The sequence below is a fragment of the Bos indicus x Bos taurus genome, chromosome 17 (genome assembly GCF_003369695.1).
Source record: "Bos indicus x Bos taurus breed Angus x Brahman F1 hybrid chromosome 17, Bos_hybrid_MaternalHap_v2.0, whole genome shotgun sequence".
NCBI classification, from domain to species: domain Eukaryota; kingdom Metazoa; phylum Chordata; class Mammalia; order Artiodactyla; family Bovidae; genus Bos; species Bos indicus x Bos taurus.
In genome coordinates this window covers 24,621,798-24,646,574 of record NC_040092.1, presented here as the reverse complement: position 1 = coordinate 24,646,574, position 24,777 = coordinate 24,621,798, and the positions used below count along the sequence as shown (strand labels likewise).

Genomic DNA, 24,777 nt, shown 5'->3' with positions numbered 1-24,777 from the left:
GATGGAGGTTTGTGACATTGTACAGGAGACAGGGAGCAAGATTATCCCCATGGAAAAGAAATGCAAAAAAGCAAAATGGCTGTCTGAGAAGGCCTTACAAATACCTGTGAAAAGAAGAGAAGTGAAAAGCGAAGGAGAAAAGGAAAGATATACCCATTTGAGTGCAGAGTTCCAAAGAATAGCAAGGAGAGATAAGAAAGCCTTCCTCAGTGATCAATTCAAAGAAATAGAGGAAAACAATAGAATAGGAAAGACTAGAGATCTCTTCAAGAAAATTAGAGATACCAAGGGAACATTTCATGCAAAGATGGGATCAATAAAGGACAGAAATGCTATGGACCTAACAGAAGCAGAAGATATTAAGAAGTGGTGGCAAGAATACACAGAAGAACTGTACAAAAAAGGTCTTCATGACCCAGATAATCACGATGGTGTGATCACTCACATAGAGCCAGACATCCTGGAATGTGAAGTCAAGTGGGCCTTAGGAAGCATCATTATGAACAAAGCTAGTGGAGGTGATGGAATTCCAGTTGAGCTATTTCAAATCCTAAAAGATGATACTGTTGAAGTGCTGCACTTGATAGGCCAGCAAATTTGGAAAACTCAGCAGTGGCCACAGGACTGGAAAAGGTCGGTTTTCATTCCAATCCCAAAGAAAGACAATGCCAAAGAATGCTCAAACTACCACACAATTGCACTCATTTCACATACTAGTAAAGTAATGCTCAAAATTCTCCAAGCCAGGCTTCAGCAATATATGAACCGTGAACTTCCTGATGTTCAAGCTGATTTTAGAAAAGGCAGAGGAACCAGAGATCAAATTGCCAACATCCATGAATCATCAAAAAGGCAAGAGAGTTCCACAAAGACATCTATTTCTGCTTTATTGACTATGCCAAAGCCTTTGACTGTGTGGATCACAATAAACTGTGGAAAATTCTTCAAGAGATGGGAATACTGGACCACGTGACCTGCCTCTTGAGAAATCTGTATGCAGGTCAGAAAGCAACAGTTAGAACTGGATATGGAACAATAGACTGGTTCCAAATAGGAAAAAGAGTACATTAAGGCTGTATATTGTCACCCTGCTTATTTAACTTACATACAGAGTACAACATGAGAAACACTGAACTGGATGAATCACAACCTGGAATCAAGATTGCCGGGAGAAATATCAATAACCTCAGATATGCAGATGACACCACACTTATGGCAGAAAGTGAAGAAGAACTAAAGAGCCTCTTGATGAAAGTAAAAGAGGAAAGTGAAAAAGTTGGCTTAAAGCTCAACATTCAGAAAACAAAGATCATGACATCCAGTCCCATCACTTCATGGCAAGTAGATGGGGAAACATTGGAAACTGTGGCTGACTTTATTTTAAGGGGCTCCAAAATCACTGCAGATGGTGACTGAAGCCATGAAATTAAAAGACCCTTACTCCTTGGAAGGAAAGTTATGACCAACCTAGACAGCATATTAAAAAGCAGAGATATTACTTTGCCAACAAAGGTCCGTCTAGTCAAAGCTGTGGTTTTTCCAGGGGTCATGTGTGGATGTGAGAGTTGGACTATAAAGAAAGCTGAGCACTGAAGAATTGATGGTTTTGAACTGTGGTATTGGAGAAGACTCTTGAGAGTCCCCTGGACTGCAAGGAGATCCAAGCAGTCCATCCTAAAGGAAATCAGTCCTGAATATTCATTGTAAGGACTGATGTTGAAGCTGAAACTCCAGTACTTTGGCCACCTGATGCGAAGAGCTGACTCATTTGAAAAGACCCTGATGCTGGGAAAGATTGAAGGCAGGAGGAGAAGGGGTTGACAGAGGGTAAGATGGTTGAATGGCATCACTGACTTAATGGACATGAGTTTGGGTAAACTCCAGGAGTTGGTGATGGACAGGGAGGCCTGGTGTGCTGCAGTCCATGGGGTCGCAGAGTCAGACATGACTGAGTGACTGAACTGAACTGAACTTGAGGATGGAGCAAGGGGCCATGAGGCCCCCCACGCTATACGCACAGCTCCCATGTTTATTCCAACAATATTTACAACAGCCAAAATATGCAAGCAACCTGTGCTGTGCTGTGCTTAGTCGCTCAGTCATGTCTGACACTTTGTGACCCCATGAACTGTAGCCTGCCAGGCTCCCCTGTCCATGGCATTCTCCAGGCAAGAATACTGGAGTGGGTTGCCATTTCCTTCTCCAGGGGATCTTTCTAACCCAGGAATCAAACCCAGGTCTCATGCATTGCTGGCAGATTCTTTACCAGCTGAGCTACCAGGGAATCCCATGCAAGAAACCTAAGTGTCTATAAATAGATGACTAGATAAAGAAGATGTGAGATACATACACACACACACACAGAGAATAGAATACCAAAAGATGAAATCTTACCTCTTGGAACAGCGTGGACCTTGAGAATATCATGCTAAGTGAAATAAGTCAGATGAAGGAAGACAAATACCATAGGATTTCACTTATATGCGGACATAAAAAGGAAAGAAAAAGAACAAACTGAATAAAAGCAAACACAAATACAGAGAACACAGCAGTAGTTATCAGAGGGGAAGGGTTTGGGGGCAGTGAAATGGGTACAGAGGCTCAACTGTATTGTGACAGATGAAAACTAAAAACTATTGGTCTATTGAATTACTCCTTAGTTTCTCTCTTGTGGGATTTTAGCTCCCCTAACAGGGATTGAACTCCGGCCGGCTGCAGTGAAAGTGCAGAGTCCTAAACACTGGACCACGAGGAAACTCTGGGAACATAAACTTTAGGTGGTGAGTGCTCTGCAGTGTGTACAGAAGTCAGTATATGGGGAACAAATAGTGTTATAAACAGTGTTACCTCAATAAAGTGTTAAAAATTTAAACAAAAAGCCTTGATTCCTAGGAACCTTTAAACATATGTTTTAGAGACATACATTTAAAAGACATAGTAGGGACCTCCCTGATGGTCCAGTGGCTGAGACTGTAAGCTCACAATGCAGGGGGCCTGCATTTGATCCCTGGTCAGGGAACTAGATTCCACATGCCACAACTGAAAATCCTGAATGCTGCAACTAAGACCCAATATAGCCAAATAAATAAAATATATATTTTTAAATATATTAAAAAGTAAAAGCCATAATAGCTGGTATCCATGTAACATATTTCCGTTTCATAATGAATCCAAAGACAGGGGAAGAAATGATAGCTTATTTATAGAAGAAGCTATTTGCAATGTTTCTCTAGGAAATTCTTAGAGATAGACACGCATGTGTGCACATGTATGGGCTCGTTTGCACATGTAATGTTGATGGATCACTTATGTTAAAGTTACCGCTTCTCATTTTATTTCCCCAGGGCCCCAGTAATAACCTGGGCCATTCTGCAGTACAAGTAATCTCTGAAAATTGCTCAGATCCCATCAGATATCTGCTAATGCTTGATTCAATTAAGCTTAAACTATAAATAACCTTTATGTAGAAGGGCAATTACACAAATTAAAGATGTGTCATGTAAAGAGATAGATGTGACATTGGTTTACATCTCCCTAAAGCCTTGATACATCTAGAAATAGGTCTTTATGCCCAGGAATGGGAGGAGCACAGACCTCTACAGTGGTCCCCAACCTTTTTTTGCCACCAGGGACCAGCTTCAAGGGAGATAATTTTTCCACGGACTGGGGGGAGATGGTTTCAGGATGATTCAGTTCAGTTCAGTTCAGTCGCTCAGTCATGTCCGACACTTTGCAACCCCATGAATCGCAGCACACCAGGCCTCCCTGCCCATCACCAACTCCCAGAGTTCACCCAAACCTATGTCCATTGAGTCAGTGATGCCATTCAACCATCTCATCCTCTGTCGTCCCCTTCTCCTGCCTTCAATCTTTCCCAGCATCAGGGTCTTTTCAAATTAGTCAGCTCTTCGCATCTGGTGGCCAAAGAATTGGAGTTTCAGCCTCAACATCAGTCCTTCCAATGAACACCCAGGACTGATCTCTTTCAAGATGGACTGGTTGGATCTCCTTACTGTCCAAGGGACTCTCAAGAGTCTTGTCCAACATCACAGTTCAAAACCATCAATTCTTCGGTGCTCAGCTTTCTTTATAATTCAACTCTTACATCCATACATGACTTACTGGAAAAACCATAGCCTTGACTAGACAGACTTTTGTTGGCAAAGTAATGTCTCTGCTTTTGAATATGCTGTCTAGGTTGTTGTAACTTTCCTTCCAAGGAGTAAATGTCTTTTACTTTCATGGCTGCAATCACCATCTGCAGTGACTTTGGAGCCCAAAAAAATGAACTTTGCCACTGTTTCCACTGTTTCGCCATCTATTTGCCATGAAGTGATTGGACCAGATGCCATGATCATAGCTTTCTGAATGTTGAGCTTTAAGCCAACTTTATCACTCTCCTCTTTCACTTTCATCAAGAGGCTCTTTAGTTCTTCTTCACTTTCTGCCATAAGAATGGTGTCATCTGTATATCTGAGGTTGTTGATATTTCTCCTGGCAATCTTGATTCCAGCTTGTGCTTCCTCCAGCCCAGCATTTCTCATGATGTACTCTGCATATAAGTTAAATAAACAGGGTGGAAATATACAGCCTTGACATACTCCTTTTCCTATTTGGAACCAGTTTGTTGTTCCATATCCAGTTCTAACTGTTGCTTCCTGACCTGCATACAGGTTTCTCAAGAAGCAGGTCAGGTGATTTGGTATTCCCATCTCTTTCAGAATTTTCCACAGGTTATTGTGATCCACACAGTCAAAGGCTTTGGCATAGTCAATAAGGCAAAAATAGATGTATTTCTGGAACTCTTTTGCTTTTTTTCGATGATCCAGCGGATGTTGGCAATTTGATCTCTGGTTCCTCTGCCTTTTCTAAAACCAGCTTGAACATCTGGAAGTTCACGGTTCACATATAGCTGAAGCCTGGATGATTAAAGTGCATTATATTTATTGTGCACTTTATTTCTACTATTATTGCATCAACTCCACCTCAGATCATCAGGCATTAGATTTTGGAAGTTGGGGACCCCTGCTCTAGAATATACCCCACCGTGATGGTAGGAGTCTTGCCCTCCTTGGTTCACAGCCACCTTCCCCAAAGTCTACACCAGTTTCTGATCTGTAACAAACCATCAAGGGTTACTTGTGGAGTGAACAGATAATGGGTAAATGGGTGAACCCCATTCCAGGCAAAGCTAGAAGAGATCAGAATGGATTGTCATTGGAGACACAGAAATAATAACCAAGTGTCCATCATGAAAGAACAAATTATGAAAACATATACTCACATATCAATTAAGAACAAAGTGGTAAATAATGGATTTTTAAGAGCATGCTTCCAGAATTTCACCCTGACCATGCACCTAGATAGAGCTGTCGACTTTCCAATGACTGGCTTCTCTCCAACCCAAAAGAACGGAAGAAAGCCGAATACTTCCCAGAATGATGAAATTATACTGGACAACTTAATGAAAAATTCGCAGCTGCCACTGAGGCATTAAATGGTTGGTTTCCACATGGAAGCCTCCATGGCTTGTGACAAGCTCTTGACAAACTGTTTCTTTATTTTTTCATGGAAATGTTATGGATGAGAAAGATTAACCAAAAAGGTTTTCCCCAACTGCAGCCTTGTCTGAGCTTCACTGCTCACCAGTCAAGACACAGCCAGAGACAGGACCAGAAGGTCCCAAGATAGATGACACTCTCCCATCCAGTGAAAATGAAGTATTAATCCTGTGTTGTTGTTTTTGTGTGTGTGAGGGGACTTGCGTTACAAATTGCTCATATAGAAAGAGGGCTCGTTTCTTCTTTTCCAGTGTAGTTTACCACCCCTGACTTCCACCAGGAAAAATAAAGCGTCTTCTTTGGAGATTTTCAAATTCAAATAATTGAGGTTATGAGGTAATGAGAGATGAGTTCTGAGAGCTCAGTAATCACCCACATTTGGTTAATTTAGTACTCCTGGACTGGCCCTTAAATCTTAGGTGACTCTGGCCACCACTTTTTTTTTCAGTCTTAATCATTTTTATTTGACTTAACTGAAAAATAAATACAAGAGAATGGCTGTGAAACTACTTGCAGCATAGTAAACTTTAAAGGATTTATTTTGACTTGACCCACTTACATTTCTCAGAATGAGAAGATATACATTATTCACCAATAAATGCTTAATTCTTTAAATTTACAATTACCTTATTTGCAGAAACTTGGAAATCATTCCAGTTAAATGGGGGGAAAAACTATAAAAAAGTTTCTGTTCTTATAATTCAAAATATATTTAAAATAACATTTCTACATCAGCCAAAACCTTTAACCAAAAATTCAGAACTGCAAGTCACCTAAGTTTAACAAAATGGTCACATTCTAATTTATCTTGATTATTAACACATGAAAAAAGTATATAGTGGCTCCTAAAACAAAGCAGGCTTAGCAACTGGTAGAATTTTCCTTTGAGGGCACTCAAAGCTGTCTTTGAATTGAAGCTAGCATCCCAAATGTCTGCAATGAATCCAAGGAACGCACTTGGTACAAATGCCAGGATTCACCAGGTGGGCTCTGTGTGGACTTGACACGCCTGACAGCTACAGTGACAGAACCATTACTTTCAATTAGGTTAATTTCAACACTGGTCATATTGATCCTTTACCCATCACACCATAGTTTACTACAAAGAAACTCCAAATCTCCCCATAAACCCTCTCAGATAAAAGTCAGGTGCTAGTCTATGGATGAATAAGCATTTCTACTTTCAAGCCTATGGCAGTGCATCTGAGATGTGCCCTATGTCTATGTCCAACTTCTGCTTCACTACAGTTTTATTAACCACTTCCAAGAAAACTGAAATACAGTCTTAAGCCAGAAGCCAATGCTTAAACAAAGCATGGTTTTTGTTCTTGATGAAGATATTTAAGACTCTTTTTTGAAGAGATAGCTCCAGTGGGACATTTAGGAATAAGAGGGAATGATGTCTTTCATTTTATGTAGTGGCCTCAGCTAGTCTGTTCCAGAAACATGTGTAGCATTTCATATCAGCATTTTCATTTAATGGAACTCGAGAGTAGTCATTGACAGATGGAGATTTTGGGGCTTTGTGATTATTTTTCCTTCTTCATTTATTATTTTATAATCATTATTATTGTTTCATAATAATTTTTAAAATATCATTTTTAACCTATGAAAATAAAATATGTTCACTTTGGGAAGCTTAAAGACCACAGAAAAAACACACAAGAAAATAAATGTTAAAAAAAAAAAAAAAAGAAAGAAAATAAATGTTACCCATAACCTCATCACCCAAATACACACCTGTGAACAAGTTCTGATTTATAAGGAAACTGAGATCATACTTTACATACAAGGCGGTCTATGTTTCCTTGTCCAGTCATATCATTTATATTTTACATTCTAAAAGCGGCACATTATTCCATGTTAAGACTAACAGCAACAATCAATTTGCTATTTCTGGATATTTGCACTGTTGGAATTGTTGGTCATTATAATTAACACAAAATGGCTGTCTGAGGAGGCCTTACAAATAGCTGTGAAAAGAAGAGAAGCTAAAAGCAAAGAAGAAAAGGAAAGATAATAAGCATCTGAATGCAGAGTTCCAAAGAATAGCAAGGAGAGATAAGAAAGCCTTCCTCAGCGATCAATGCAAATAAATAGAGGAAAACAACAGAATGGGAAAGACTAGAGATCTCTTCAAGAAAATTAGAGATACCAAGGGAACATTTCATTCAAAGATGGGCTCGATAAAGGACAGAAATGTATGGAACTAACAGAAGCAGAAGATATTAAGAAGAGGTGGCAAGAATACATAGAAGAACTGTACAAAAAAGATCTTCACAACCAAGATAATCACGATGGTGTGATCACTCACCTAGAGCCAAACATCCTGGAATGTGAAGTCAAGTGGGCCTTAGACAGCGTCACTATGAACAATGCGAGTGGAGGTGATGGAATTCCAGTTGAGCTCTTTCAAATCCTGGAAGATGATGCTGTGAAACTGCTGCACTCAATATGCCAGCACATTTGGAAAACTCAGCAGTGGCCACAGGACTGGAAAAGGTCAGTTTTCATTCCAATCCCAAAGAAAGGCAATGCCAAAGAATGCTCAAACTACCGCACAATTGCACTCATCTCACATGCTAGTAAAGTAATGCTCAAAATTCTCCAAGCCAGGCTTCAGCAGTACGTGAACTGTGAACTTGCAGATGTTCAAGCTGATTTTAGAAAAGGCAGAGGAACCAGAGGTCAACTTGCCAACATCCACTGGATCATGGAAAAAGGACGAGAGTTCCAGAACAAACATCTATTTCTGCTTTATTGACTATGCCAAAGCCTTTGACTGTGTGGATCTCAATAAACTGCAGAAAATTCTGAAAGAGATGGGAATACCAGACCACCTGACCTACCTCTTGAGAAACCTATATGCAGGTCAAGAAGCAACAGTTAGAACTGGACATGGAACAACAGACTGGTTCCAAATAGGAAAAGGAGTACATCAAGGCTGTATATTGTCACCCTGCTTATTTAACTTATATACAGAGTACATCATGAGAAATGCTGGGCTGGAGGAAGCACAAGCTGGAATCAAGATTGCCAGGAGAAATATCAACAACCTCAGATATGCAGATGACACCACCCTTATAGCAGAAAGTGAAGAGGAACTAAAAAGCCTCTTGATGAAAGTGAAAGAGGAGAGTGAAAAAGTTGGCTTAAAGCTCAACATTCAGAAAACTAAGATCATGACATCTGGTCCCATCACTTCATGGCAAGTAGATGGGGAAACAGTGGAAACAGTGTCAGACTTTATTTTGGGGGGCTCCAAAATCACTGCAGATGGTGATTGCAGCCATGATTATTAAAAGACGCTTACTCCTTGGAAGGAAAGTTATGACCAACCTAGATAGCATATTCAAAAGCAGAGACATTACTTTGCCAACAAAGGTCCGTCTAGTCAAGGCTATGGTTTTTCCTGTGGTCATGTATGGATGTGAGAGGTGGACTGTGAAGAAGGCTGAGCGCTGAAGAATTGATGCTTTTGAACTGTGGTGTTGGAGAAGACTCTTGAGAGTCCCTTGGACTGCAAGGAGATCTAACCAGTCCATTCTAAAGGAGATCAGTCCTGAGTGTTCTTTGGAAGGAATTATGCTAAAGCTGAAATTCCAGTACTTTGGCCACCTCATGGGAAGAGTTGACTCACTGGAAAAGACTCTGATGCTGGGAGGGATTAGGGGCAGGAGGAGAAGGGGACGACAGAGGATGAGATGGCTGGATGGCATCACCGACTCGACGGATGTGAGTCTGAGTGAACTCCAGGAGTTGGTGATGGACAGGGTGGCCTGGCATGCTGCAGTTCATGGGGTCGCAAAGATTCGGACACGACTGAGCGACTGAACTGAACTGAATTGAATTTATGTATGGAGCTTCCCAGGTGGCACAGTGATAAAGAATCTGCCTACCAATTCAGGAGACACATGAGATGTGGGTTTGATCCCTGGGTCAGAAAGATCCCCTAGATGAGGGCATGGCAACCCTCCAGTATTTTTACACAACATATATAAAACCAAATAGCCCTAAAGAAAGTTTGCACCCATTACACTTCCAGGATAAGCACTCAAGAATTTGATGATTTTTAAAGTGCTCACATCTTTAGCCGGAGCTTTGATGTTCTCCTTTCTTCCGCGGCACCCACCTCCTAATTCCATGAGGCAGTTAACAAGTGCTCTGATTGATCCCAAGGGATTTGATGTCAACTAGCCCCACTCTCCACCGTTTCCCAGAGCTGCCCTCCTAGCCACGCTGTGGCCTGCTGCCTAAATAACCCACATTCACAATGGCTGCATGTGTCTGTGAAGGAGGCTACTGCCCTGCATAAATGCAGAAGGGTGCCAGGCACATTACATTCTATAAACAGTGAGGCCCTGCCTTGGATTATATATAAGTGGTCTTAAATTGGCTAAAAAATGAGATGTGCTGGTTAAGCTGGTTGAATCAGGCTCCCAGGAGGTATGTTCACCTAGGACCTAGGAACATGATTCTGTTGGACCAGGCATCTCTGCAAATGTAAATAAGATGAGGATCTCAAGATGAGACCACCATGGATAAAGGTGAGGGGGAAATCCAAGAATGAGTGTCCTTTTAGAAGAGAGAAAAGAAGACATAGTGTATCAGTTCAAGTGCCACGGTAAAATACAAGATGGGGTGGCTTACAGGATGGACCTTTATTTTCAAGGTTCTAGAGCCTGGGAGTCCAAGATGAAGGAGCCACCAGGGTTGGTCTCTACTGAGACTCATCTTCTGGCTTACACATGGTTTCCTTGCTGTGTCCTCAGGTGCCTTTCCTCTGAGCATGTGGGAGCAAAAGAGGTCTCTGATATTTCCTCTGGCTTCTGCTCCTGCTCCCCTACTGTGTCCCCTCCTCCTTCATCTCCCACACCGGTCCTGCTGGAGTAGGGACCCATTCTAATGATTCTATTTATTCTTAACTCTCTCCCTAGAGGCCTTATCTATGAAAGGACTTCCCCTGTGGCTCAGTGGTAAAGAACCCACCTGCCAATGCAGGAGGCACAAGAGACTCAGGTGCAATCCCTGGGTCAGGAAGATGCCCTGGAAGAGGAAACAGCAACCCACTCCAGTATTCTTGTCTGGAGAATCCCATGGAGAGAGGAGCCTGGCGGGCTGCAGTCCATGGGGTTGCAGAGAGTTGGATGCAATTGAAGCAACTGAGCACACACAGAAAAGCCTTATCTTTGAATACTGTCACATTCAGAGTTGGGGCTTCAAAATATGCATTTGATTCACTTCAGTTCATAGCATCCAGACAAACAAAGGGTGTCCTGTGAAGAAAGAGGCAGAGATTGAAGTGACGCTGCTAAAAGCCAGGGAATGCCAGGAGCCGCAAAGGCTGGACCCAGCTTAGAGTTTTTCAGTTTGACCTTTTGGTGCCCTGTACTAACGACTCTGCAGCCATCCAAGCAGCCTGGTTCAGCAACAGCACTCAGGTAGTTATAAGAATACCATTTCCATTCACCCCAAACTAATGTAAGCAAAACAGAGAATTTATTTTAAAGAGGTGTCCCTTTAAAACAAAAGACAAAAATACCAGCTTGAATAACCAAAGTCTGGTAATTGAATTCTTTAAAACTCTCTCTCTCTCTCTCATTTCACATTCTGCTCTTTTCTGTAACATTTGTTGCAGTTTTCACTCTTTCCAGCTCAAAATTCTCAGAGAAAGATTGATTGCCTATCTTGGATCGAATGTTCATTCCTGGACCAGCTAATTGTAGCCAGCATTAAGAGTTCTGAGGAAGAGACTCGTGTGTGTGAGTGTGTGTGTGTGTGTGTGTGTGTGTAATAGATTAGGAGTCAGACATGTTACAAGTTTCAATATTTAGATATTAAAAATAATTTTTGTCAAGGTGCAACTCAAATTATTTAGAGAAGCCAACCACTATACCTACCATTTGACACGCTCCTACTTTATACTTTTTAGAATTTTAGTGATGCACAGACATCAGTTCCTCGTGTCCTTTAAACTGGTTTTGATTTCCCACTGGTTCCCTCACTAATGTGTTAAATGAAACCTGACATAGTCTCATTCATAGAATTAAGTTTTTAACACCTTGAAAATTCTATTTGTGATATTACCCATGCCCATGGATTGGAGGTCGCAAGAGTAGGACAATTATTGGCGAGTTGTGAAGATGGAGAGTGGGTAACTGCAAAACACCCATCTCAGTACAAATTCACCTGCATGTGTTGGGTCATCATAAATAAGTGTAAGAAAGGAAATCCCAACAGAGAGAGTTAAAGAGACGGGTGGGACTTGCCTGGTGTTCCAGTGTTAAGAGTTTGCCTGCCAATGCAGGGAACATGGGTTTGATCCCTTGTCCGGGAAGATCCCACATGCTGCAGAGCAACTAAACCCGTGCACCACAGCTCCTGAGCCCTTGTACCCTAGAGCCTGTGCTTCACAACAGGAGAAGACATTGTAGTGAGAAACCGAAGCACTGCAAGTAGGGAGTAGCCCCACTTGCCTCAATTAGAGAAAGGCCATGCACAACAGTGGAGATCCAACACATCCAAAAAGAAATGAATAATTTTTTAAAAAGACTCAAAAAAAAAAAAAAAAAAAAAAAGATATGAGGTGACACCTGGGGTATTCTTTCTCATTACCTGCACAGGCGGGCCCAAGCAGGGACCTGACTTTACTCTGATGGCTGAAAGCTGTCATTCACCCTCTGATTCTACAAAGACAAAGTCACTGGCCACTGATCTTCAACACACCCTGAAAGGAATTCAGAGCAGAAGTCAGGAAGGAGGCCCTCTGTGCTCTGGAAGATACTAGCAGAACAAGCCTTCAGATAATTAGACCTTTTCAGGAGAAGATTTTATAAGCCTGATTTTTTACATCTTCTCATACTTAGAAAAGCACCAAAATCATTAATAGAGAGTAGGGAGAGACAAATTGGGAGCTTGGGATGAACATATATACACTACTAAATATGAAATGTTGCAGGAAGGGGGACCCCCTTCCAGGGCCTGAAACTGGGCTCTTGTCTAACACTTGGGAATGAATTGTATGAGGAGACACATGTGCTGACAAAGCAAGAGATTTTATTGGGAAAGGGCACCGGGTGGAGAGCAGTAGGGTAAGGGAACCCAGGAGTACAGCTCTGTGGCTTGCAGTCTCTGGTTTTATGGTGATGGGATTAGTTTCCAGGTTGTCTTTAGCCAATCATTCTGACTCAGAGTCCTTCATGGTGGTCCACGCCTTGTTCAGCCAAGATGGATGCCAGAGAGGATTCTGGGAGGTGGTTGGACATGTGGTGTCTCCTTTTGACCTTTCCCAAACTTCCAGTTGGTGGTGGCTTATTAGTTCCGTGTTCCTTACCAGGACCTCCTGTTGTACAACAACTCATGCAAATGGTTACTATGGTAGCCGCCCAGGGTGGACGGTTTCAGTCAGTGTGCTTCCTCTAACAACTCCCCACTAAGAGACTTCATACTCAAGATACTTCTTGGGAATTGAGGTAAAGGTCTCTTTTATTCTGTAACTTCTTCCTGCTGTGCATGGGTGTAGGCCTGCCTAGCAGAGCAGATGTCTCTCTCTACCTGATCTAAGTCAAGGTATTTTTTGTCTGGAACCAGCATTCACCCTTGTAATAACAGCGATTTAGTTTGAAACTGTTGGCTCCTCTCAGAGATGAAATAGACAGGGGCCAAACAGGAGACCTAACAGGATGGTCATCACTGGTCCCCAGAAACAGAAGGCAACATTTGGGATGAGGGGTGCAGAGTTTGTGACTTTGATTGGTTGGTGGTGAGGCAACAGAGCTGTGCTCCAGGAATCTTGTGCTCAGCCTGAAGTTACCATCCTCCACCTGGGTGGGGTCCCAGTTCTGCAAAAGAACTAAAAGATATTGTTATGCATATTTTTTGACTAGGAACCAGGACGCTGTCTCAAGGCTGTACCACCATTTGATTGTTTCTCCTCTGTTTCTGTATCCCCTCCCTTCCCTGATTAGCAATTGTTTGAATCCACCCTTTGGAACTCAGGGAAGGTCAAGGAGGCTGAATGAAGCCTATATCCTACGGATAAGAAATGCAGAACACAGAACAGATCTGTACTCTGGAGCCCCACAGAGACCTGCTCAGTTTTAATTTAGGGAACTAGGCAACGACTGGTGGCTCAGAGGTTAAAGCGTCTGCCCGGAATGCGGGAGACCCGGGTCTGATTTCTGGGTTGGGAAGATCCCCTGGAGAAGGAAATGGCAACCCACTCCAGTACTCTTGCCTGGAGAATCCCATGGAGGGAGGAGTCTGGTAGGCTATAGTCCATGGGGTCGCAAAGAGTCGGACATGACTGAGCGACTTCACAACACAACAACAAGGCAACTATAACTGTAATAACTTTCTGTCAAAATGGGGCATAGGACTGCCTTAGTTTGGAGAATAGACACTGAACTGGAAGTATTCCTGAGTTCCAAGTCCTAGGTCTGATGGCTGAAACTGTCACTCACCCTCTGATTCTACAAAGACAAAGTGACTGGTCACTACGGCCACCGATCTTCAACACACCCTGAAAGGAATTCAGAGCACAAGTCAGGAAGGAGGCCCTCTGTGCTCTAGAAGATACTGGCAGAACATGCCTTCAGATAATTAGACCTTTTCAGGAGAACATTTTCTAAGCCCAGTTTTTTACATCTTCTCGTACCTAGAAAAGCACTAAAATCATTAATAGGGAGTAGGGAGGGATAAATTGGGAGCTTGGGATGAACATAAACACACTACTAAATATAAAATAGATAACCAACAAGGACCCACTGTATAGCCCAGAGAACTGCACTCAATATTTTGTAAAAACCTGTAAGGGAAATGAATCTGAAAAAGAATATATACGTGTATCACTGAATCACTTTGCTGTACATCTGAAACTAACACCACATTGTAAATCAACTGTGTTCCAGGGCTTCCTTGGTGGCCCAGTGCTGTGGTGGTCCAGATACCATGTGCTGCAACTAAGACCCGCAGCAGCCAAACAAATAATTAAAATAAATATTAAAAAAAACCCACTATTGTCCAATTAAAAAAAACCGATGGAGGCTTCTGCTCCTCATGACTGGCCAAAATGTGGGCTTAATGCACATATCCCCCTCACCAGCTCCCTCTGCCTCCTGATGTACCCTGGTGCTTCCTTTGTGGTTCTCAAGGCACAATGTACCCCCTCCACCTGGCAACAGTGAGTCAGTGTTTTTGAATGGCAGCTGATGTGTTGCCTTGCTACACCTCAAATTTTCAAGGCCCAGGTGACCCGAGTCCTCATCTGTTTTCTTCCCAATCTGATCATTAAAGCACAGACATTATGCCTTGAGTCCTTCAGGACTTTGCCTCTGATAACTGGCTAGACCTTCTGTTTTGAAGCAACAGAACCTTTCTGTCTCTCTCAAAAACCCCTGCTTTGCAATTCAAAAGCCTTGGTTTTCAAGACTCTTGTTTTCTCTCTCTGGAAATTCCAAAGGCTTCTTAGCAACTCACGCCAAGAATTTGACTCTTTTGTATCTGAATCTGGTCTGACAATGCCTACCTCCAGTCCCATATGCAATAAGCTCAAAATGGTCCAGTTTTCACAAAGAATTAATGTAAGTGTGTACCTATATGGGTGCGTGCAAAAAAATATATGCTTAGTTAATATATTGGTGTAGTATTCTGCCACCACAAAATAGGAAAAAATTTTGAATAAAGGCAACATCGTAGTTGTTTTCAGGCTGCTAAAAACATTCTAAAAACAATAAAGTCTTATTGTATTTAAGACCTGGGCTTCCCAGATGGCATTAGTGGTAAAGAACCTGCCTGCTAATGCAGGAGACATAAGAGACTTGGGTTCGATCCCTGGGTCCGGAAGATCCCCTGGAGGAGGGCATGGCAACCCTCTCCAGTATTCTTGCCTAGAGAATCCCAAGGACAGAGGAGCCTGACGGGCAACAGTCCATAGGTTTGCAAAGAGTCAGACACGACTGAAAGGACTTAGCATGCTTTCACACATCTTTAAGACCTATTGATCAAAATTCTATCTCGGTTCTACTGATCAACAAAGAACAATACTCCTATGTAATTCATTCAAAATAAACATATTGATATTAAAACTTACATGAGGGAAAACATCTCTTTCCTCTACCCCGTTGGTTCAGTGGCCGGAATCCTGCGTATCTAACAAAAGATGGATGAATAGGAGGAACAAGTTTATTCACATCCATATGAAGGCTCACAGAAGTGAAAATCCTACAGAGGCAGAGACTTACATACAATTTCTACAAAGGGCAACATATATTTGGAGCTGTGAAAAGACAAAGTGATCTCTGGTAGCCCCAGCCTGCAGTGGCTTGAAGCAGGGCTCAGGTTCCCAGCCACAGACTGAGGCCAGGTCACACGGCGAGAGACCAGATCCTAGCCACTAGACCAGTGGTCAGTGACAAGGGCCCTGGCCTTTCAGCTCTGCAGAGAATTTCCACAAGGACAGAAAGTAGAGAAGCAAGTAAAGTATTCATTAAGAGGAAAAGAGTATAGGATGTATTAGACTCAGAGGGAGAGTACCTCCTGCTGCTGCAGCTGCTAAGTCACTTCAGTTGTGTCCGACTCTGTGCGACCCCATAGACGTCTGGCAGCCCACCAGGCTCTCCCGTCCCTGGGATTCTCCAGGCAAGAACACTGGAGTGGGTTGCCATTTCCTTCTCCAGTGCATGAAAGTGAAAAGTGAAAGTGAAGTCGCTCAGTCGTGTCCGACTCTCAGCGACCCCATGGACTGCAGCCTACCAGGCTCCTCCATCCATGGGATTTTCCAGGCAAGAGTACTGGAGTGGGGTGCCATTTCGTGTTTAAATCACTTATACAGGGCATTTCTTCTAGCTTCCTTTGGCCAATCATTTTGATTTGCCTGATTCACAGTCCATTTTTGGTACCTCTCCAGATCCTCCCATGTGTGTGCATGCATCTCTTAGCCAAGATGGATTCTACTGCAAAGGCCTATGGGTAGCCTGGCATTAGTTAGCATCACTCCCCTTTGACCTCCAAAGAGACTTTCTGCATATGTGTGGTCAAGGAGGTCTCATAACTTCAAGAATGAGAAACATGTGATCTGGGCAGGGTCTAGCCTTCTCTTAATTGTTCTGGTATTCTTGTCTTGGAGTTTCAGTCTACAAGGATTGAATCTCCAATTGCTTTACCCTGGAATGGCAGGTGGGCATCTACCTCCTGCCTCAAATGGAAAGGGGATTTGAGATTCTAGGGGCAATCAGTTGTGGGAAGATAAACAGATAGGGAAACTAATGGAAGATGAATGTTATTTAGTAAAATTTGTTTGTCTGATGGCTCAGATGGTAAAGAAACTGCCTGCAAAATAGGAGACCTGGTTTTGATTCCTGGGTTGGGAAGATCCCCTGGAGAAGGAAATGGCAACCCATTCCACTATTCTTGCCTGGAAAAATCCCATGGACCAAGGAGCCTGGCAGGCTGTAGCTGATGGGGTTATAGAGTCGGACACAACTGTGCCACTCTCAGTCACTCATCTTGGCACCGACTTCAGTTCAAAAGAATCTATATGACCAAGAGGCATATTTGGGTGTCACATACTCTGATCCTTTTCAATTCCCTTTGACTTGGGTTGAACAGTTATCTAGTTCATGTGCAAACTAAATTCCTTAGGGTCTAGCTGACAACTAAGTGCGTGGGATAAGGAGACAATCACACGTAGGGTTGGAGAGAGAGAGACAAGGAGAGAATGAGAGAGAGAATATGAGACAGAGAGAGAGAGAATGAGGGGGCGGAGGCGGGGTGCAGGAAATGAGAGAGAGGAGAAAACAGTCTAAGCAGCCCTGAGTCTGTTTTCTGGCTTTATCTCTTTCCACCCCTGTGACTCAGGACCAGTTTCAGAGCCTCGGTTTCCTCATCTGTTAATTAATGGGGTTGGGGTGAGGATCGAGACACCGCAGATAAAGCACTGTCAAACAAGAAGCAAATCCTGAGTTAGCAAAGAGAGATTTTATTGGAGTGGATTTGTGAGGATTTTTTGCAATAGAGAGGACTCTCTGACAATAAGATTTGTAAGCAAATCTTTGCAAGCATTTTGCAAAGTGAATTTTTTATTAAATCTAGGAAGAGGAAACAAGGCTTAGAAAGAGCCCGGTATGGGGAAGTGGGATGTGTGGGAGATGTCTGTGTCCTGAGACTAGGCTGGTGGGGGTGGGGGTGGGGGGCTGTGATGGATGAGCTCTCTGCTGCCTCTGACTAAGGCTGGACCAGAACCTGAGGAAGGAGAAGTGCATGGGAAGTGGGGGAAGTAGGCAATCTGTGAGTTCATGTAAGCCATGTGGGGAAGGGAAGTCCTTTACAGTAAACCATTTCCCTGAACATAAACGTGGGGAGTGCATTTCTTAACCTTTGCTGTTTTCCAGGAACACAGAGCTCCGGTAAAGTTCAAGGTCATCAGCATTGAGCACCCTGCCCGGCACACAGTGTCCAATTAATGTTTGTGATTACTGACAAAATTGGAGTAATGACACCATTTTAAGTCATAAACACAGATGTTTTTTTCAATCACCTTGTGTATTATCATTTTTTATATGCCTGCTGAGCCTCTAAACTCATTTAGATACTGGATAGTGTCTAAATTAGACACTCAGAGAAATAGGATAGGAAAGGAACAATGAAACAGAGAAGAGCAAGTCTGACTCCATGTTGGATCTATTCCTTTAGCTCTAACTCTTGTGCTCTTTTGCCTTGACTGAGTCATGCTGGCCCTGCACCTTTTGTAAAAGAATGTTCCCTAGAGCCTGAAATATACAGGAGGGCCCTTCTCAAGGCTCTGACCTTTAAAGGTGTAAAACTTTTCCATCCATACAGAGATAAAATGTTTCAGAACAGAGAATAATATTTGTCTTGCTAGACATTTATAGGAACATGGTGACCTGACCTACATGGACAGCTGCAAGAACAAAGGATTCCTGCGCCAAGAAGTTTGTACCAACCAGCCACACCCTCTCCCCTTCTAGTATCAAAGAAGTCTGAATTCTAACTTCAGGAAGATGGTTCTTTGGGACACTTGTCCACCATCTTCTCAATCTGCTGGTCTTTTAAATGAAGTTGCTAACCTTTGCCCCAACATCTCCTCTCTTGATATATTGACCTGCTGTACAGAGAGCCATATGAGCCTAGACTCTGTAACACAGAGAGGAAACCCTTCTTAGCAAGCAGAAATCTAGAAGATCTTTAGACTCTGTGAGTTTTTTCTCCAGCTGTTTCTAAAATGGGGGAATTTGCACCAAATACCAAGTCAGAAAGCTAGTCTCCTAGTATTACTTGGTTCCTCATGCTCTGACTTCTTGCAAATGCCTGGTTATTAACCTTTCTGATTTGGAGGAAATACTTAGCATATTTTTATATTAGATGCTAAAGAAGAAAATCCACTTTAAATGAAGCATGACTCTCCTAATAGCTGGGGCTTTCTAAAGATTGTAGAAAGAGTTTGAAGGCTTCTACTGAGAATGGCATCATGAAGTTATTATTTTTTTTTCTAAGAAGAAAGATTTTGTAATTTAGCAGAATTGTATAATTTGGAGGGAAGATATTTCTTTCAGCCTGGATTTTTAAGGACTAGTAATGAGTTTGAAGAAAGAAGTAGATTGTAAAATAATCTCTTTAAAATAGATTGTGGCCACAGATAAAGATGAAGTCATTTTTATTTTTTTAAATTGACACCCTCCCCCTGATAGACTTTTTTTTGTAATCATTTTTACCAGAAGTTCCTTTACAGTCTAAAACAGTTCTCTTGGAAATGACCTGTGGTGCCTTGGCTGGGGTTTTCATTCTAACTTTGGAGGCTTAACTGCCTCATGGGTCATATTCTCACAGCCTTTGATCTGATCCCTTCCTGAGCGTTGGCTACATGCTCACTGACTGCTTGTAATCATCCATCCATGTCTGTGTGAATGGTTGAGCCCACTAAGAAGTGACCCCTCTCATAAGGATCAGGAGTGTTCATTATGGTATCCATACCAGAAAGCAGTGTCTGTCTCAACTGCTATAAGAAATACAGGCTTAGGGGATTCCCCTGGCAGTCCAGTGGTTAAGATTCCATGCTTCCAGTGCAGAGGATATGCTTTTGGTTCCTGGTTCTGTAACTAAGATCCCACATGCCATGAGGGACATGGCCAAAAAATAATTTTTTTTTCTGTTTTAAAAAAGAAAGACTGACCAAAGATATGGAAACCACCTGAGTGTCCATCTACAGACAAATGGATAAAGATGTGATACATATATGCAATGGACTGCTACTCTGTAAGAGTGAAATGTCGCCGTGGACAACAACATGGATGGACTTGGACGGCATTAGGCTAAGCAAAATAAGTCAGAGAAAGACAAATACTGCATGATTTTAGTTTTTAGTCCAAATTTTTGTTTTGTCTCAGTCAAACTGACCCATGGATCATTTGAGAAACTATTTCTATTTCCCAAGACCTTCCGACATGAGCATTGCCATGGTTACTCATTTAGGGGAACTAGGAGAACAACCAGTGGAAAGACTGGGATTACATATAAAGTCAACACATTTCATTTTATTACGTCTTCCAGGACTGTGTCTTACCTCACACAAAGAAACATTGTAGGAGATTCAGCTGGAAACCCTTGTACTCAGGGTTTGAGGTAATAATCGATACATGGCTCCAGCTGAGGGTTTGTATACAAATAAGATCTTGGGAAGAAAATGTGAACTGTGTTGAGATGGCCTTCAAGCCTTAATCAAAACCTTATGGGAAACACTTTTCTTGGCATTAAAAGGTCTTCAGTGATAAGTAAGAGGTCATACAGCTGTAACCACTACAGAATTTAAAACCAGTTTTTCACAGTGGCTACTGTACTGCAAGCTGTCCCAAATCAGCATTTTCCCTTCTCTCTATTTATTTATTTATTGTTTAATATTTATTTATTTGGTTGTGTCGAGTGTTAGTTACGGCACTCAGGATCTTCACTGCAAAATACAGTATCTTTCATTGCAGCCTGTGGGTTTCTCTGTAAATATGGTGCACAGGCTCAGCAGTTGCAGCACACGAGCGTTTGCCCCCTGGCATGTGGGATCTTTGTTCCTCCACCAGGGATTGAACTTGTGCCCCTGCACTGGAGGACGGATTTTTTTTTTTTTAATTTTTAATTGAAGGATAATTTCTTTACAATACTGTGTTGGTTTCTGCCATACATCAGCATGAATCAGCCATAGGTTGACCCCTCACTCGTAAACTTCCCTCCCATTTCCCACCCATTCCACCCCTCTAAGTTGTCACAGAGCACTGGGTTGAGCTCCCTGAGTCATACAGCAAATTCCCACTGGCAATCTATTTTAAATATGGTAGTGTATGTGTTTCCATGTTAGTCTCTCCTTCTGTCCCACCCTCTCCTTCCTCCCCCAAACTCCAATCCATAGGTCTGTTCTCTATGTCTGCATCTCTGTTGTGCTAAGTCGATTCAGTTGTGTCCGACTCTTTGTGACCCCATGGACTGCAGCCTGCCAGGCTCCTCTGTCCATGGGATTCTCTACTCAAGAATACTGGAGTGGGTTGCCGTGCCCTCCTCCAGGGGATCTTCCCGAGCCAGGGATCAAACCCGCGTCTCTTATGTCTCCTGCATTGGCAGGTGGGTTCTTTATCACTTGCGTCACTTGGGATGCCCATTTGCTGCCCTTCAAATAGGTTAGTCAATACCATCTTTCTAGATGGAAGGTGGATTCTAAACCACTGGACCACCAGGGAAGTCCCTCTTTCTTTTAAAAAAAACTTTAAATATTTCACTCCACTCTCATCTTGTTTGCATGGCTCCATAGAAGTCAGATATAATTCCTGTAAATTTTTTCCTCTCTACGTAAGTGGGGGTTTTTTCCCCCGTGACTTCTTTCAAGGTATTTTTTTCTTTATTTTTGATTTTCTGTAGTTTGAATGTGTTAAGCTTACATGTATATTTTTCTGGCATTTACCTTTCTTGATGATTTCTGAGTTTGCTGAATCTGTGGTTTGGTGTCTGACCTTGATCTTGGAGAACTATCGGAGTTATTGTTTCAAATATTTCTTCTGTTTCTTTCTCTCTTTTCCTTCTGGCATTCTCATTATGCATATTACACTTTTTAAAACTGTCCCATAGCTCTAGGATAGTCTGCTCTGGTTGTTCATCCCCTTCTGTTTTGATTGTAGATCATTGTTTTTTTTTTTAAACTTTATTTATTTATTTGGCTGCCGTGGGTCTTAGTTGCAGCATGTGAACTCTTAGTTGTGGCATGTGGGATCTAGTTCCCAAACCAGGGATCAAATCTGAACCCCCTACATTGGGAGCACAGAGACTTAGTCATTGGACCACCAGGGAAGTCTCAATAATAGACACTTGGTTTTTAACCGGGCACACGGCTGCTGGGAGAAAAGCCTGCAATCCTAAGCTTCCCTTACAATGGGATGTGGGCACAGTATGTAACTAGAAACAGGAATTTTCCTGAAAGGAAAGAGATAAATCTTTGTTCCCACTTTCCATCTTCCTGCAGCCTGGAATTCAGGCATGATGGCAGTGCTTGGGCAGCCACCTTACACCATGGTGGGTGGGTAGAGAGGAACACCTGCTGAGGATGGAGGGTCCCTGACCCTGAGAAGCACAATCTGAGCTGAATTACTGTCTCTACTTGATAGATAAATATATATTTCTCTTCTGCTTAAGCCACTATTATTTTGGATTTTCTGTCAGTCATATCCAAATGTTAATTCTAAATAATACCCTTCCACTCCCCATACCCAGGATAGAGTTGGCCCCTCTTAATGATGGTTCCACATTCTACATGTTTAAATGTCAACACAATGCAAATCAGCTACAAAGTGAAATAGCAAACCTTGCAGAAGATGCAGGATTTTCCTGAAATGGATGAAACAGATGCTGGAAAATTACCTAAAACCCAGGCAAAGGAGGCTCTGGCAGGATGGAACCAGGTAATGAGTGACTTAAGGATGAGGACAGGGCAGACACTGCAAAAGAAAACCACAACATCAAAGGAAGAAAAGAAGCTCTGAGGAATATTGATGAAGTCCCAGTGGATGGGTTTTGCTTATTTGTTTGTGTGAAATATTTCTTGGCACTGCACTGAGAGTTTCAATTCTATCTGCAGAAATAAATCTTAGTAAACATTAGACGAATGTACTCTATGTTCTTAATGTTGGGATTCCGTTTTTAATACAAAGTCACAACCAACCTTTATTTCAATGGTCCTTGTTTTCCCTGAAATTCTGGTCCATATTCAAGTGGATGTTTCAGTCAGTCCTTGTCCCTTGTGGCTACACTTTGGATGAGGGAAACTTCGGGCCTGGGTGCCTCCACCTCCAAGACTCTGATGTAATCAGTCTGAGAGGCAGCCCAAGCATCAGGAGTTTTCAAAGTGACAGTGGGGACTTCTCTGGTGGTCCAGTGGTTAAGAATTTGCCTGCCAATGCAGGGGACACAGGTTCGATCCCTGCCCCAGAAAGATTCCACATGCTGCAGGGCAACGAAGCCCACGCAGTGCAACTATTGAGTCTGTGCTCTAGAGCCTGGAAGCCACAGCTACTGAAGCCCGCACGCCCTAGAGTCTGTGCTCCACAATAAGAGAAGCCATTACAATGAGAAGCCCACACATGGCAACTAGAGTAGCCCATACTCTGCAACTAGAGAAAAGCCCATGCAGCAACAGCCAAAAATAAATAAATAAATGAAATTATTTTTAAAAATTAAATAAAATTAAAAATAAAAGCTGAGGCTGGGGAACTGCTGCTTTTACTACCTGGCCTCCCTGGTGAGGGCTGGCTTTGGCTGGGGAGGACTTCCTGTGTGTCATTCCCACATCAGACTCCTAACTCTCCAAGAGGAGACTGGGTCAGAAAGGGGAAGGGAGGTGGGAGGGTGGAGTATGGGGAGATGCACGTGAAAAAGGGAGGAGAGAGAGGTGGGAGGAGGAAGAAGACAAGAGCTGGCTCTCCCCATCTCCTGCTGCTGCTGCTGCTAAGTCGCTTCAGTCGTGTCCGACTCTGTGCGACCCCATAGATGGCAGCCCACCAGGCTCCCCGGTCCCTGGGATTCTCCAGGCAAGAACACTGGAGTGGGTTGCCATTTCCTTCTCCAGTGCATGAAAGTGAAAAGTGAAAGTGAAGTTGCTCAGTCGTGTCCGACTCGTAGCGACCCCATGGACTGCAGCCCACCAGGCTCCTCCATCCATGGGATTTTCCAGGCAAGAGTACTGGAGTGGGGTGCCATTGCCTTCTCCTAATGGGCTGCAATTAACGAACTGCAAGGTCAAGCACCAGGAAGCTTCTAGGGAAGAGTTTATGCAGCTATGCCAAGTATTGTTACTGAAGATGACACAGAAATACAACGAACACTTGAAGCCACGTGCTGGCTGAGAGTACAAAGGATTTCCAAATCCCATCCCTAACTGATAATATGTATGAGTGTGTTAGTCGCTCTGTCGAGCTCCTCTGTCCACAGCATTCTCTGGGCAAGAATATAGGAGTGAGTAGCCATTGTCTTCTCAAGGGATCTTCCCGACCCAGGGATCAAAGCCGGGTCTCCTACATTATAGGCGGACTCTTTAGCATCTGAGCCACAGTGAGGGAAGCCATCAGAACGGAGACTAGCTAGTGGGGCATTCCAGTCTATGGGGCGCGCAAGGCACCGTGTGGACCACCCATTCCCATCTGCATGGAGAGCCTGCACAGTCTGCCTTTGGAAACCTGAAGATATCTGATGAACCTTTCAGATCAAAACAAAGCTATCCTATTTAACTTCATTGCAAAAGTGTGGGGAAGGGGTGTGGAGGGCTCTTCTGGCAGAAGTGGTGAGCGCCAGCCAGCCCATCACACCAATTACAAGTCAGGTACGAGCAGTGCCTCTTTGCTAGAGAACACCATGCTGCGTTAAATGCAATTTCCCCCCACATGGGAAGTTTATAGTATCTTAGTTCTATCTGGAAATTGACTCGTTGAGTCATCCAAACCTGTACATCAGCAAATTGGAAACTATACGCAAAATGTTTAAACATAAAGTTAACGGAGTATGAAACTGAGAGCATCTAGAACATTTACAGAAAAGCATTCTTTTTACGTCTATACTTCGGTATTAAAATAGCAATTGTATTTTAAACCCTTCTTAATGAATTGTGTCAGTGTACTAATATCTGCTTTTAAAGTGCAGGAACTGGAGGGTGGGGTGGGTCTGGTTCTTGTTGAAT

At 42.8% G+C, this 24,777-nt stretch overlaps 1 long non-coding RNA gene across 1 annotated transcript; it reads right to left on the bottom strand.

Moving 5' to 3' along the window:
* Nucleotides 1-12,906: 12,906 nt before the first annotated feature.
* LOC113875118 lies at nucleotides 12,907-15,988 on the bottom strand. The gene is made up of 3 exons (XR_003506171.1): nucleotides 15,652-15,988; nucleotides 14,024-14,082; nucleotides 12,907-13,413 (listed from the first exon to the last, which is right to left on the bottom strand). It is a non-coding gene; the product is annotated as an uncharacterized LOC113875118 (long non-coding RNA).
* Between the last annotated feature and the right edge of the window lie 8,789 nt (nucleotides 15,989-24,777).